Genomic DNA, 13,828 nt, shown 5'->3' on the forward strand with positions numbered 1-13,828 from the left:
TGTTTAAAAGGTTTCATCATATAGATACCGTAGTATTGATGCTATTGTTCCTAAAGCTAAATAAAAATATTAGTGCTACAGTATTTTTAAGTAACAGGTTCTATTTTATTTTATTTTTTTTATGATTTCTGAGCAACAGGGTGCATTTTGTTTTGTTTCCTCCTGAGATAGTTCAGCACCTACATTTTGGTTCTAGATTTGGCAGAATACAAACTTGACCTTTTTGTTGATGTCAGAATATGTTGATGTTAAGTGATCCTCCTAACTAAGCCCATACTCTGTATCTATGTGAAAACAACAGCAATCAGTGTACCTGGGGCTTCAAAGGGCTGATTCCACTAATGGAACAGTGAGCTCTCCAGTGTGGATAAATTAATTCAGTCTCTTTCTTTCACATCAGCTGTATGCATTGCTGGCTTGTTTTCAGATTTGCACTTAAAAGTCAGTGACCACAAAAGAAGAGGAAAGCACAGAAAGGACCATGGCATGTCTTTGATATAGAGTATTTAATATATGTGGCATGTGGAATACCTGCTCTTCTTACACACATACCAGAAGAAATCTCTGCAGTAAAACCATGTGCCTCTTGTTCACAGGTCTTCTAAATTACCTGTGCATCAGGGAAGCCATGTCTTTCTAAACTGCTACAGTCTACGTCCTTGTAACACACATGCTTTCAACAGTCATTTATTCAGAAGTTGGACTTGCTTTTTGTTTAGTAAACGTAGTCTGTCTGATGGTGCACAGTATTTTGTGTAAGAGGACTGAGCAGTGCTAATGCCATCTACTTTTGTTAAATCTGGATTTTATTGTATTGTGTAAGACATTGCATATAACTGTGCTAGCATTTGGCCTGTGAGATATATATATATATATATATATATATATATATATATTTATATATATATATATATATATATATATATATATATATATTTATATATATATGTACACACACACACACACACACACACACATGCACACATACACACACGTATATATATATATATATATATATATATATATATATATATATACAGAGAGAAAGAGGGAGAGAACAATATATATAAATATATATATATGGGTATGGTGTGTGTCTTCTGCATATGCATGTGTTATTTATTTACTGTTTGTTAACCAGGTAGGTGGGCTGGTCTATTGACTCCTTTCAGCCACAGCTTGACCTCAGTCAGTAGAACCTACATTAATAACATACTTTGTATTACAGGGTTCAGCAGCTGGTAATATATGTATGTGTACACTGCCTTGAGACTATACATACATGCAGTGCTATTCTGTCACACCCAGAGTGGTTGCAAACATAGTCTGTAATTATACTTTTCAAAGTGTTGTCATAGCAGTATCTGAACTAGATGTCAGTTTTGTTCTGGGAATGTACTTATAGGCTTATCTGCCTTGCTAAATACATTTCTAAGTAATGAAATTAGTGCTATAATTGGTAAAGCATAATCTGAGGGCACGACATCATGCATTAGAGATGTTACTTTTTTAAATGGCCCTGTTCCTATGGGGAGGTGAGATGTGAGATGTCAACATATGGCCAAAGTGTCAGGACACAGTGTCCTTTTATAGGAGAAATTATATTAGTAATTATGAAACAGCCTAAATTACTTTGAAATATGTGTATATTTATGTAACATTCTGAAGCATGTAAGATTCTGGATTGCCAGACACCAATGACATTGTCCTAACGATGCGCCCCTTATCAGACCTTCGTAACATGCAGGAACAGTAATGAGAAGGAAACTTCTCATAATTTGTTACTTAATGGAAACTGCCTTTGAACCCCCCACACTCCAAATATGCCTCTTTTGAGACTGAGTTCAGAATCTGTTGTAGCTCTACTGTAAATTCAAAATGTAATCACCTAGGCAGAACATTCTGTCAGGGTTATCTAGGAAAATATATGAAGAGAAAAATACCCTACACACAGACATAAGAAGACCGTGGTACAGAGTGGTTATAGTCTGACACTCATCTCTTTCTATAGCCGGATGTTGTATACATAATGCTTATATTTTAAAAGCAACACATAACTGGTTAATCTGTATATATCCCCTCTTCTCTTCTCCTCTGTCACTCAGTCATCCTTCCACTCTTAGTGAATATTTCTCCTCAGCTGTGTAGAGACACATCAGCCTAGGGCATGCCATCTGTTGTCCAAAACAGCATGCTATGTGTTATGCAAGTAATATGTAATTATATACATATGTTAAAACATATCTTTATACATGCAGGCACACAAGTATATGTTAAGCAGAATATACTGCATGTCCTATTGCATATTCCTGATATAGAGGATACAATATATATATATATATATATATATATATATATATATATATATATATATATATATATATATATATATATATATATAGATATATATATATATATATATATATATATATAGCATGTGGATTGCCTGCTATACTGGCAAATTTTAATCTAAGCAAAATTTGACAGAATAAATTTTCTTATGGTGCATAACATTTGCTCACCTCCAAAATGTTTTTTTTGTGTGTGTGTGTCCTACACTTGATTTCAAAAGTCATACTTGGAGCAGAATACTCAACTTTCAGGCATTCTTTGCCTTTCTTCATCATCATCATCATCATCATCATCATCATCATCATCATCATCTCCCTTTTTCCCATTTTGTAGATGGAGATGGGGTGTTGCATCAGCTGTCTCCACCATTCCCAATTCATTGCAACGTTCATATTTTTTTGACAATGATGCCTGGTTTTTACATGATTGCCTACTTTCATTTACATGTGCATGAACCACTGTAATTTGTTCTCTTTGACCTTCTCTGCAGTTGGAGCTACTTTGGCTTCTGTGTTACTATCATTTCTTTGTTTTTCTTACAGTGTGCATCCTGCTACCTATCTCAGGCACTTCATCTTCATCAGCTTCCTCAGCTGCTCTGCCTTGACTGATCCAGATTCTGCACCATACAGAACTACTAGTCACACCTACTGTTTTGTCCACATTACTTTTCAACTTCTTTGACATTTTTCTGTCTCACACTACCTCTTCCATTCTGTGCTGTTTGGCTATAGCACCGCTGATTCTGATTTGGACCTCGTCTTTCACACTTCTGTCATCAATCACCCCTCCCAGATTCTTGAACCTGTTAATCTGTTTCAGTGCTTTCCACTTCATCACTATTTTCAGCTTCTTCTGATTTCCTCTATTCGCTGTCTTGTCTGTTCTCAGTTTCATTTTAAATGCCTTCAGTTTTCTATTCCATTCCTCTATCATTTGCCAAGTTTTCATTCAGAGTGTGCTTGCAATGCCACATTATCTCCATACAGCAGCTTTGTTAATCTGTCCCCTTCCACCTGTTTGTTACTGTAGTTTATCACAAGTGTGAACAGCAGTGGGATCAGAGCTGAATCCTAATGCATACCACTCCCTCTTGAATCCTGTACTAATACTGGCAATGTTTCTTGGAGTTCAGACTATTGCAGGTCTTCCCAAATTCTTTGTCTTTATTAGGTATTTATTTTTTCAGTTGCCTGTTTAAATAGACTGGACCTAGAAAGCTTTTTTATTTTTAAGAAGTATGATCTGTTATAGATCTACAATAGGGTGCTGGAGACCTCTTAAAATGCAGTGTACTTGAAAAGGGTATAGTCACCCCCTTTAATCCTGTTTTCCCCTCAAAGCATACTTTGGAGAGATGGAAAGGATTAAGTTTGCACTGAGGATGATGCTACCATGCCTCCCCTTCACTAGTGTGGTAATATCAATGGTATAGTTCGAGGATCTGCTGGTGATCAGACACCTTACAGTCACTCCCTCACCGGGGGGTGTATGGAGATACTTTTCTGTGCTCAAACCAGCAGTACTGTAACTGATCCCTGTACCTTCTTGGGTTCATTCTAATACATGGACCACAGCTGGCATATATAAATGCCCCATCAATGAGCCATCAAGTTGCCTTTGACAGCTAAATTTACTGCTGATATTCTACTTACCCTGTGTGTTGGATGGGGGTGGGGGTGAATGTGTGTGCGTCAGCGTATAATGCTTTAGCCATCTACTCAGTTGCAGGAAGCTGGATTGGGATCTGACATTGATCTTTCTACTTGCAGCTTCAGCAAAATTCCCCATTTACCCTAGACTGGTAACTTTTACCAGATTCATGCAGTGGCAAGGAGATAAAACTAATGTTATGTATCTCCAGAATTTGATGGCAATTCCTATCAGGAATAATTGTGATCAGATGCCTTGTGTCTATAGTGATATTATCCCACTGCCTTTTTTTAAAGTTGTGAGAGCAATCTTCATGTCTAGCTATGAAGGAATGCTTGTGAAGCACTGTCCTCTGACAGCTAATTATGGAGTAACCAAGCAGTCCCTGCAAGGATTTCTCCCCTGTATGAACACACTGGGAAGATGAGCACATTTCAGGTCATTCAGAACTTCTGCCCTGCTCGGCCTTCTAACTCCTTAGGCTCCTTTTCAAATTCTAGTCATTAACATCCATTTCAGCAGATTCACAACTTTTCCACAAGTTGTTTTCCTGCTTTATGAGCATTCCATCAGTCAGTCTACCCTTTGTGCTATGGTAACCCTGAAACCCTTCTCCTACCTTTGCGTCTTGCATTTCTGAAGGTCTGTGCATAATCCAGCAAAATGTATTCTTCAGGCAGCATAGTATGCCCTTCTTCATTTTGTCAATTAAGCAATGCCTTGTTATTTTCTTCTTAAATGTTTCTGTATCCTCCTGGATGCTGTACCTGCTTAAGGTACTTTCCATCTGCTCATCATGTATTTGCATGGTACTGAGATTTGTTACAACCTTCTTGTGTTGCTGGAAGAACATATTGATTTCCACCTATTTTAATTCTGTAAGATTTGTTTCTGAAGCAGTGAAATGCATTATTGGCTTTCCTATAATATTTGTAAGAGACTCAGGTCATGCCTGCATCACGACTATTAGAATTATTCAAAATACCACACTCTGCATTTACAAAAAAGCATATGAATTGCTTTATTCCATCATTCTGACAACTAGTAATACACTGCTGCAGTTTTTGCCATATCTTGATTGTTTTCTACAACAAATCAAGGGACTCATAAATAAAATAACAACCACCTCCTAATGAATGTGCTTCACATAAACTTAATTTACATTTTCAACCAGCAATAATACAATGGCCATTTCATTCCAGAGAATTTAACTTTCTAGTTATGTATTGACATTTTCCTCTGTGCACTCAGCCAGTTTTCTAGAATCTACTGTATGGATTTCCAATCCATGTTCATCCCACTAGATTGCATTTTGTGATCTCAGGAACAGATTTGTTATCTTTATTTTGTATCTTTATTATAGTTTTTCTATGATATAGATTTTAACTAGATGCGACTAAGCACAGAGCATCATGACAACAGTCTAGTGTCATTAAGACTAGAGATGTTCACTTAAGCATCATACTCATCCACATATGCATTGTACCATTCCAAACTTTTTAGTTTCTCTCTACTCTTACATAGTTCTAAATATTCTTGCTGAAGTTCTGATTAACTCTCTTGATTTCTTTCAGTGTATTAATTGCCTAGCAAAGATTTCTAGGTGTGGTTCACTGACACTATCTCTTCACCTTCAGTTATCTTAAAATTCACTCTAATTGTGCATTGCCTGCATCTTTTCCTTCATGACCGTTTTAGTAAATTTCCTCTTATAGACTTGAAGTAGGTCATTTTGCAGTTTTCTTTTTTAACCATGTGGCTTTAGCTGGTACAAGAACAGGACTACAGAAGCAGGCAAACCAATACTATAAGGTTCAGTGTTGAAACATATTTAAATGTACTGTTTTTGAATGGCGTCTGTAAAATTATCTCCCATTATTTATAATGTAATAAAATTACTTTACCTTGTTCAACTTTAACAAAGTTATTTATTTTCTGTGTTATTAGTATTTCCAAATGAATACATACTGAGTTGGAGGACTGTATTAAACTAATTACCACTAAAGATAGACAGTTACTTCTCTAACTATATCCAAATGAGTATACTTCATAAAATATCCATTAAGTTGGAAGAATGTGTATGCTGTGTTTGTGAGTATCTGGCATTTAGCACTATCACAATTCCTCGGTAAGAAAGGGGAGAGCCTGACAAAAGCCCCGAGTTAGCATGCTTTTATAAAAATATGCATGATGTGATAATTTGTCGATGTTAGTAACTGACCTCACTTTTTATCTTCCTGTGACAAGGAAAACAAAATATAAAGGCCAATCTCTTCTCTAGTCCATCTGATAAGACATACACATGACTGTCCAATTATACCTTCTTTCTATCAGGGACCCATAAGCCGATGTGCAAACAGGTATGCTACAAGAGATAAGTAGCACAAATCCCTTTTCTCCTTGACTGTCTGTTTTGCAATAACAAAGTAAAACAAGGCTAGCAACATGAGACCATATGGCCTCTGTAGTCAATCCATTAAAGCAGCTAGTCTCTTAAGCGGCCTTATAATACTTACTGTTCTACTTTTGTTAGATTTTATGTTCATACCCGCTAAAATATATAATCCTCCTTGTCTGCACAGCACACTTACAAATCTGCTTTTAGTTTTCTCTCTCTGGTTACGGGTGTGTGGTACATTATTATATATGGTCTGCAATTGTATTTGTTCTCATTTAATTGCACAGCTCAGATAATGGCCTTAGAGATTGGAGACCCTTGCTGTCTTTGTTGTCCTTGTGTGTGTTTTCTCTCTTTGAAGCAGAAACGCTCCTGTAGTGAATCTGAAGACACTGCTGCATTTTTATTTCTCTGTAGTTTTGGAGCTAGAGAAGTCTTCCCTGTGAGTGATGGCTTTGCCATTCTATTCCTAGATTTGTTAATTGTATGTTCGTTAAGCTGGGAGTTTTTTTTTTTCCTCGTTTTTGTATCTGAAATAACCTCTGATGGTTATGTGTCCATGGAGGGCTTTGTTTCAGTTCCCAACTGGAAAATGTTAATTTGTAATGAAACATTTTTTTTTTTATTTTGGAAAAAGAGGCAGTTTGCTTTCCTGTCTGAGCAATGTGGCTCTTCCCTTAACTCTCATTTTTTATAGTTTTCTTACATCTGTCTAGAATATTCATATATTAAGCCCACTGCACCAATATTTAAATACTTTGATATTGATATATAGTTATCTTTGTCACCTCATTTGAAAGCAAGATATTAATTTTCTGTATTACAAGAAATCACATGCCTTAATCTTTTGCTGTAAAAAGTGTGCTATTTTAAACTTCAGTACTCACTGTTCTGCTACTTAAGGTTCATTTTTAATTAACTGGCTCAGAGTTAAACATTTTCTTTTTTTTATTAACATGCCTATTTTTTTTTTTTTTTTTTACTTTTGCTATTATAGTTTTACATCTTTGTTTTTTTTTTTTTGAAAACCCGATATCCACTTTCTGACATATCTTCATCCTTCACAATGGCCTGCACAACAAGGCAAACAAGAAAGACAAACATCCTAGCCTGGTGGCATCCTTTGAGTAGGGAAAGTTTTTATTTTCCATTTTAGTTTACATTTAATCTCTTCACTCCCTACACACATGCAAACATGCAGAGCCACATCCATAGGCATAAAACACTCAGTGAAATCAGTGTGTACTCTGCAGGTTCTATCATGTGCAAATTCAGAGCGGTAGATGATCTGGCTGGGATTCTCCCTCTCTCTTTCTTCATGATATTGAGAACCCAGATAACCAGGCATACCTCTCAAATGTCCAGATTTTGTCTCATAGTTTTGGTCTGTCATAAAAGTGTGTTTTTTCTGTCAAATCATTGGTAAAATCATTGAGGACTGAACTCAGAAAATAGTTGAACTCAGAAAACATTTGAGTTTCAGAGTTCATACGGTTCAGAAAATTCATGCTAGTGCAAAACCTGCTAATATATCAACTTTCCTATTTCCCTGTTTTTCAGCCTTTGTCCCTTCTCATCTTCTACTAACTACTCTAACTACGGTCAGCTAGATCCTGGATAGTAAACTATTATGTCCACAGGATCATAGGTGGTTGCTACGCATCAGTCCAAGAGACAATTAAGGTGACTAGCCAAACTCCAAATTAACCCAAAGTACTGTCTGGTTAAGTGCAAATGGAAGCTTAGGGAATCAAAGCCTGTACCACAGAAAGTAGCTTTTTAAAAGCTCAGAGTCGTAATCCTCTGTGATAACTCTCTGGCAAAACTGCATATCTGTCTAATCTTTCAGCAGAAAAGGGAATTATGCTACCTGTTGAGCCACAAACATATATAAGAATTGGGAATGACTTTAATTCTACATATGGTTCTGTCGCAGAGACATTTAGTAGGAGTCATTTTAACTCTTTGTCTCCACATGCTTTTATATCTGTAGTAGCAAAGAAGACTGCCATAGTTTTGCAACAAATGTTTTACAGAAAAATAGCAGTTAATTAACAAACACTTTGATACCTTTTGTTGTACCAACAGGTTGCTTTTAGTTCAGTGTGTGTCTTTCTTCAAGAGATCATTCTATAATAATGCTGTTTTGAAATTATAGTTGCTTATTCTTCAATCCAAATGCTATCAATTTGTTGTAGAAATAGATATAAAACAATTATTCATTTTGTCAGCAGTGAGATATATTGATAAACCTCTCATAGCTCTCAAACTCTAATCACAAGAAATCTGGACGAAGTTTAAAATAATGGGGGGACAAAGGCCCAAAAATAGGAATATATTTTTTAATATTTCCCTTATACACCTGAATGTTATTAGACTAAAAGGATTTGTATTAGCATGCATTTTATAAAGGACATGAAGTCTGAAACTCAAATGTATGTCATCATTAAGGGATTTCAGTCTTTGTTTAATTAAATCTATATATCACTGGGCTAAAACATTTTCCTGACCATTTTGGCTCACATGCTGACCTGATGTATTGTGGACAACAAGCTGTAGTATCTGATTTGTTTGGCTTCTTACATCAGCTTGAATTTTCTGTAAGTAAACTGCTTTTTGTTCTTTAGTTGTGACAGTAATGTTAATAGCACAGGGCAAACTACTTATGACAAACCTTGGTGGGAGCTTGGTTGTGTTGTAAAAGTCTTGCATATGCTTTTATCTATTTTGTGCAGATCTGTCTTACTATTTAAACTGCTATCCTGGTCTTTGTTAAATTAGGTCAATGTATCTCTGGGCCGAAACATTTCCTGGCCATTTTGGCTCACATGCTGACCTTATGTACTATGGACAACAAGCTATAATGTCTGATTTGTCTGTCTTCTTACAGAAGGTTAAATTTTACTGTTTTTGCTGTTGTGGTTTTAAAAGACAGCCTATCTACCTTTCACCCCTTATCTGACTACCAAAGTCCCTCCCTCCTCCTTTGATTGCTATTGTCAATTTTGTAAGCTAATGACATACTTTTCCCACCCACTGTTTTACATAGCTTCGTAATACTGAGAGCCCAGTCAGCAGGCAAGTGTCATTCTTGAGTAATCCCTATACTACAAATCGTCATTTTCACAGAGCTTCTTGACAGATAAATTATTTATTTTACTCTTTTGCAAATTATCTAACTGTTTTATCTGCTGATTTTTCAACTTTAAATAATTTTCAGATACCTTGATATTGTATTGTTTGCTGATTGCTGACAGCTCCACTTTTGAGAAGCTTTATTGGCAGTGTTACTACCCAATTTGCTTCTTTGTATTTTTGTTGGTTATTAATTTCTGTATTCCTTCAACTAAGGACCCTACTAAAGAGATTCTATACAGTTTCTTGTGTTTTTAGTGCCTTTATAAATTCATTGTGTTTGCAATGCTCTTTGCTGATACTGATGGAGCTCAGGAATGCTTGTTGTCCTCACCTGTGCCTGTAAAGTGATTTCCTTGCATCACATCCATCAAAGCAAAGCCTAAGTACTTGTCGTTAAAAATCGCACTTCCATAGGATCATAGGAGGTTAATAGGCTATTGGCCCTGAGGCCTTTATAAGCCTAGCCAAGAGTTTAGCCCATGTTTAGACAAGTCAGCACCCAGAGCCCCTGTCCAGCAGGGACCCAGGTGGAATCCCAGAAGTGTATTTTCTGTTTCCCATCCAGTTATCCAGGTTACGCTTAAAAAGGGATAATGAGGTACTCTGCTTGATGTGGAGAGGGAGTCTATTCCACAGATGGGGGAGTCTATGGAACACAAATCTGTCCTGCCAACAAGTCCTGTTGATATCACAGACCAGGTTGAGTTTGCGTGCATGGGTTGCTAGAGTGGAGCTTGACATATGGATATGCAGCAGTCCCACCAAGGTGGGGTCTGGGATTGCTTTGTATGCCAGACAGAGGTCACCTCTGAGGAGACTGTATGAAACTGAGTAGAGGGACAGGGATTTTAGCCTATCTGTGTAGGGTAGGTGTTTGAGGCCCTGGATTCTGCTGGTGAGGAACCCCTGTGGTCTCTCCAGCTGCTGCATGTGCTTTGCAAGGTACATGCCAAAAGGGGCGTTGTACTCAATAATTGGCCTTATAAGGGAAGAATACAGGGATCTTACGACCTCTTTGTCCCTGGATGAGATACCCTTACTTATGAGGTTGGCCATCTAGAAAGCTTTCCATAAAATGGAAGCAACATGGTGGTCAAAAGTCAGGTTGCTATCAACCTGAGTGCCCAAATCCCCCACTACTGATTGTGTACTTGGGTGTTGTTATTAATGTGATATGTGGGGACATCACTCTTCCCAAAGGGAATGATGATGCTTCCAGAAGATATTTTAGTGATTGACTATTAGTTTTTTGTTTTATTTGTGCATTTATCTGTATTTAAGGCTGAAATTACTACATTTGCTCAAACTGCCTTGCTATCAGTCTGACTGACTTGAAATCATCTTGTCTAGCTAGTTTGTTAAAGTTGTGTGGTAGCATAGACTCGCAAGCAATCTTTTTTATGCTTTTACATTAAGATGGCTGGGATATTCTATCTATTGGCACTAGGTGGTGGCTTGGTCTATCTGACTTAGGAAACATAGCAGAAAACTGTAAGCTCATTTTCACAGAGTTCAGCAAACCTTGGCATCTTGCATGCACTTCTAGAGGTATTTTCACTGAATCTAGTGCTATCAAGGCAAATATATGTTCTTAAACTGAAATATTCCAGCTGCGTTTCACTGTTTTAGTGATCACTACTTGTATTTTACAAATTTCTGTGCATTTAAAGTGTATTTTTGCTACAAATTGCCTTTTCTTGTTACTATTTGGTTCTTTAACTGTTTTATGTTGTAATTACCTTATTGAGGGGCGATTTAGCTAGGGAATACGTTGTTTATAATTGCACTGCAGTTGAAGGTCCTTGTTTTGCTGTGTTTTTTACAAGAAGAGGACTAGGGTTATCCATCTTGTGGCAGAATGCATTTGCCTGGTCTATCTGAGCTGGGAAGCCATTCAGAGGGTCTCAAGGTGTAGTCATTTATTGGCCAGAGGCTCGGGAGTTAGATTTGACTTTCATTCCTGCTTCTGTAAATTAACCATGCTTACACAGAGCTGCTCACCATGCAGGAGTGGCTAGTAATGTCCTGTGCATTTACAAGCCCCTGGACAGTCACATTTACCTGTAAAACTAGTGCTAGGACTGTAACCTGCAATTCAGGTAAGCACTCTGTGGAGTTATGCTCAGGGCAGCTGGCTTGTGCTTCATGTAGCACTAATAACATATCTCAGCACTGTCTGATATCACATTCTAGCACTATTCATCTCAGGTCCAAAACTCTAGAGACCACCCTAAGAGGTCTCTGTAAAACCCAGACATCAAACCCTAATCGTGCACCTTAATACAGGTTCAGGGACTCCATTGTATGATGCACAGATCCCTCATACACCAAACTGGACAAGGAGAAGATTACATTTAGTTGTTTATCTGGAACCAGGATCCACCAAGTTATACACACACTGAAGTCATTGCATCACAAGTACATGTATAATTCAATCATTCTCTATGTGGGCATGAATGACCCGAGTCATACCTGTCTAGACTATATGAAGAGAGACATTATGGATTGCTGTGAATATGAGTCTCAGACTGACATGTGCCTTGCATTGAGCAGCATTCTACCTTCACCAAGGATGATGCCACAGTGTGAAACAAACAATTGGCTTAGTTTCTGGTGTCAGTGTAGGGGATTCAGTATCTTTCAGCTTGGGAGGACATGGTCTACAGACCACATTGCTTTGCCAAAGATGGCCTGTCCCCCTGGTCTTCTGGATTTCAGCTTTTTAAGCAATGCCAAAGTGACAAATCTACTGACATAGCAAATAAATCACATAGGAACCTAAAGGTATCACTGCTCAATGCTAGGAGCCTTAACAAGGAACTCCACACCCTACAATTTCTCTTCAATATGGAGATTATAGATACCAGTGCCATTAACAAGACATGGTTTAAAGCCACAGAAAGTGTGCTGGTCATGCAAGGCTGTAGTGCATTCCACACATTTAGACCATCAACCGCACAGACAGGGACTAAAGGTGGAGGCGTCTTGATCTACATTAGCAGCAAGTATACCTCAAGGTTGGTTAAACAGGAAGATACCCTAGGGTTAATCCATGTGCAAATCAGCTTAAATAGAGTCCCTTACCACAGCATAGCAAACTATATGTCATCATCTATGTCACAAAAATCCCCAAAATGTTATCTTGATCTGTTGGATGCACTGTCCATCCAGCCCAACATTCTATTCATGGGAGACTTTAACTACCCCTCTATAGACCTGGAAACATACATAGCCTCCAACTTCCAACCACAGCATTTCCTGGACTGTGTTAACACAAATGCCCTTGATCAGGTAGTGAGCACTTCAACCAGTGGTTCAAACATACGTGGCTTTGTTCTCACCAGTATAGGAGAGTGCTGCACCGTATATTAAAACTCAATACAAAGAAGCACATTATAGTGCCTTTTGGGAAAGCGTCTATTCAGGCAAATGACTCCATTGATAAGACACCCCTAAAAGATGACCCTGTAGTTAGATATCTTGGAATATCTGTAGACAGTAATCTGACCTTTGACCAACATGTAGCCAAGGTAGTAAGAAAATAATTCTGTGTCACACGATTTATAAGTGGGGGTATAGCATCCAGGTCCAAGGAAATTATAGTACTACTCTCCTCAGCCCTTATCAGACCCGTCATTGAGTACAATGCACCCTTTGGCATGTTCCCAACTAGGTAAGTACAACAGCTGGATTGCCCACATATGCTCCTCATCAAGATAATCCAGGATATTGCCACTTTGTCCTATACAGATTGCGTTAAAACCCTGTCTCTATACTCGGTCCCCTACAGGTTGTTGAGAGACAATCTGTGCTTGACATGTAGGGCATCCTTAGATCCATAACTGATGGAGCTTTTGCACATCCACAAATCAAACAGCAACAGAAACACTAGATCCAGAGATTTGAACTGTGTTTTTAACATGCTGGTGAGACAGATAAGTATCTCAAAGGATCCCAACTCTCTAGAATAGGCTCCTTATCCATGTAAAGCAGAGCCCATCCATAATCCTATCAAACGTAACCTTGTCCATTGGATGGGAACTCATAAATTCATCCATGAGCTGGCCCCCATATCTGTTATAGGCAGAGGCCAACAGTAAACATTCCCTAATTACCATATTCCCACTTATACCTTTACCATCCTCGAAACTAACACACCCTTCCTAACAAACATCCCCCTCCAATTAAGACACAAGTTACAACGGTTGCAATTGGGTTGGATTGCTTGGCTAGGCTTATAAAGGCACTGGTGGTCATTAGTCTACTATATACCCATGAACATATGAT

Source organism: Protopterus annectens, chromosome 8.part0 (assembly GCF_019279795.1).
Source record: "Protopterus annectens isolate FY-2018-M chromosome 8.part0, PAN1.0, whole genome shotgun sequence".
Lineage (NCBI taxonomy): Eukaryota > Metazoa > Chordata > Ceratodontiformes > Protopteridae > Protopterus > Protopterus annectens.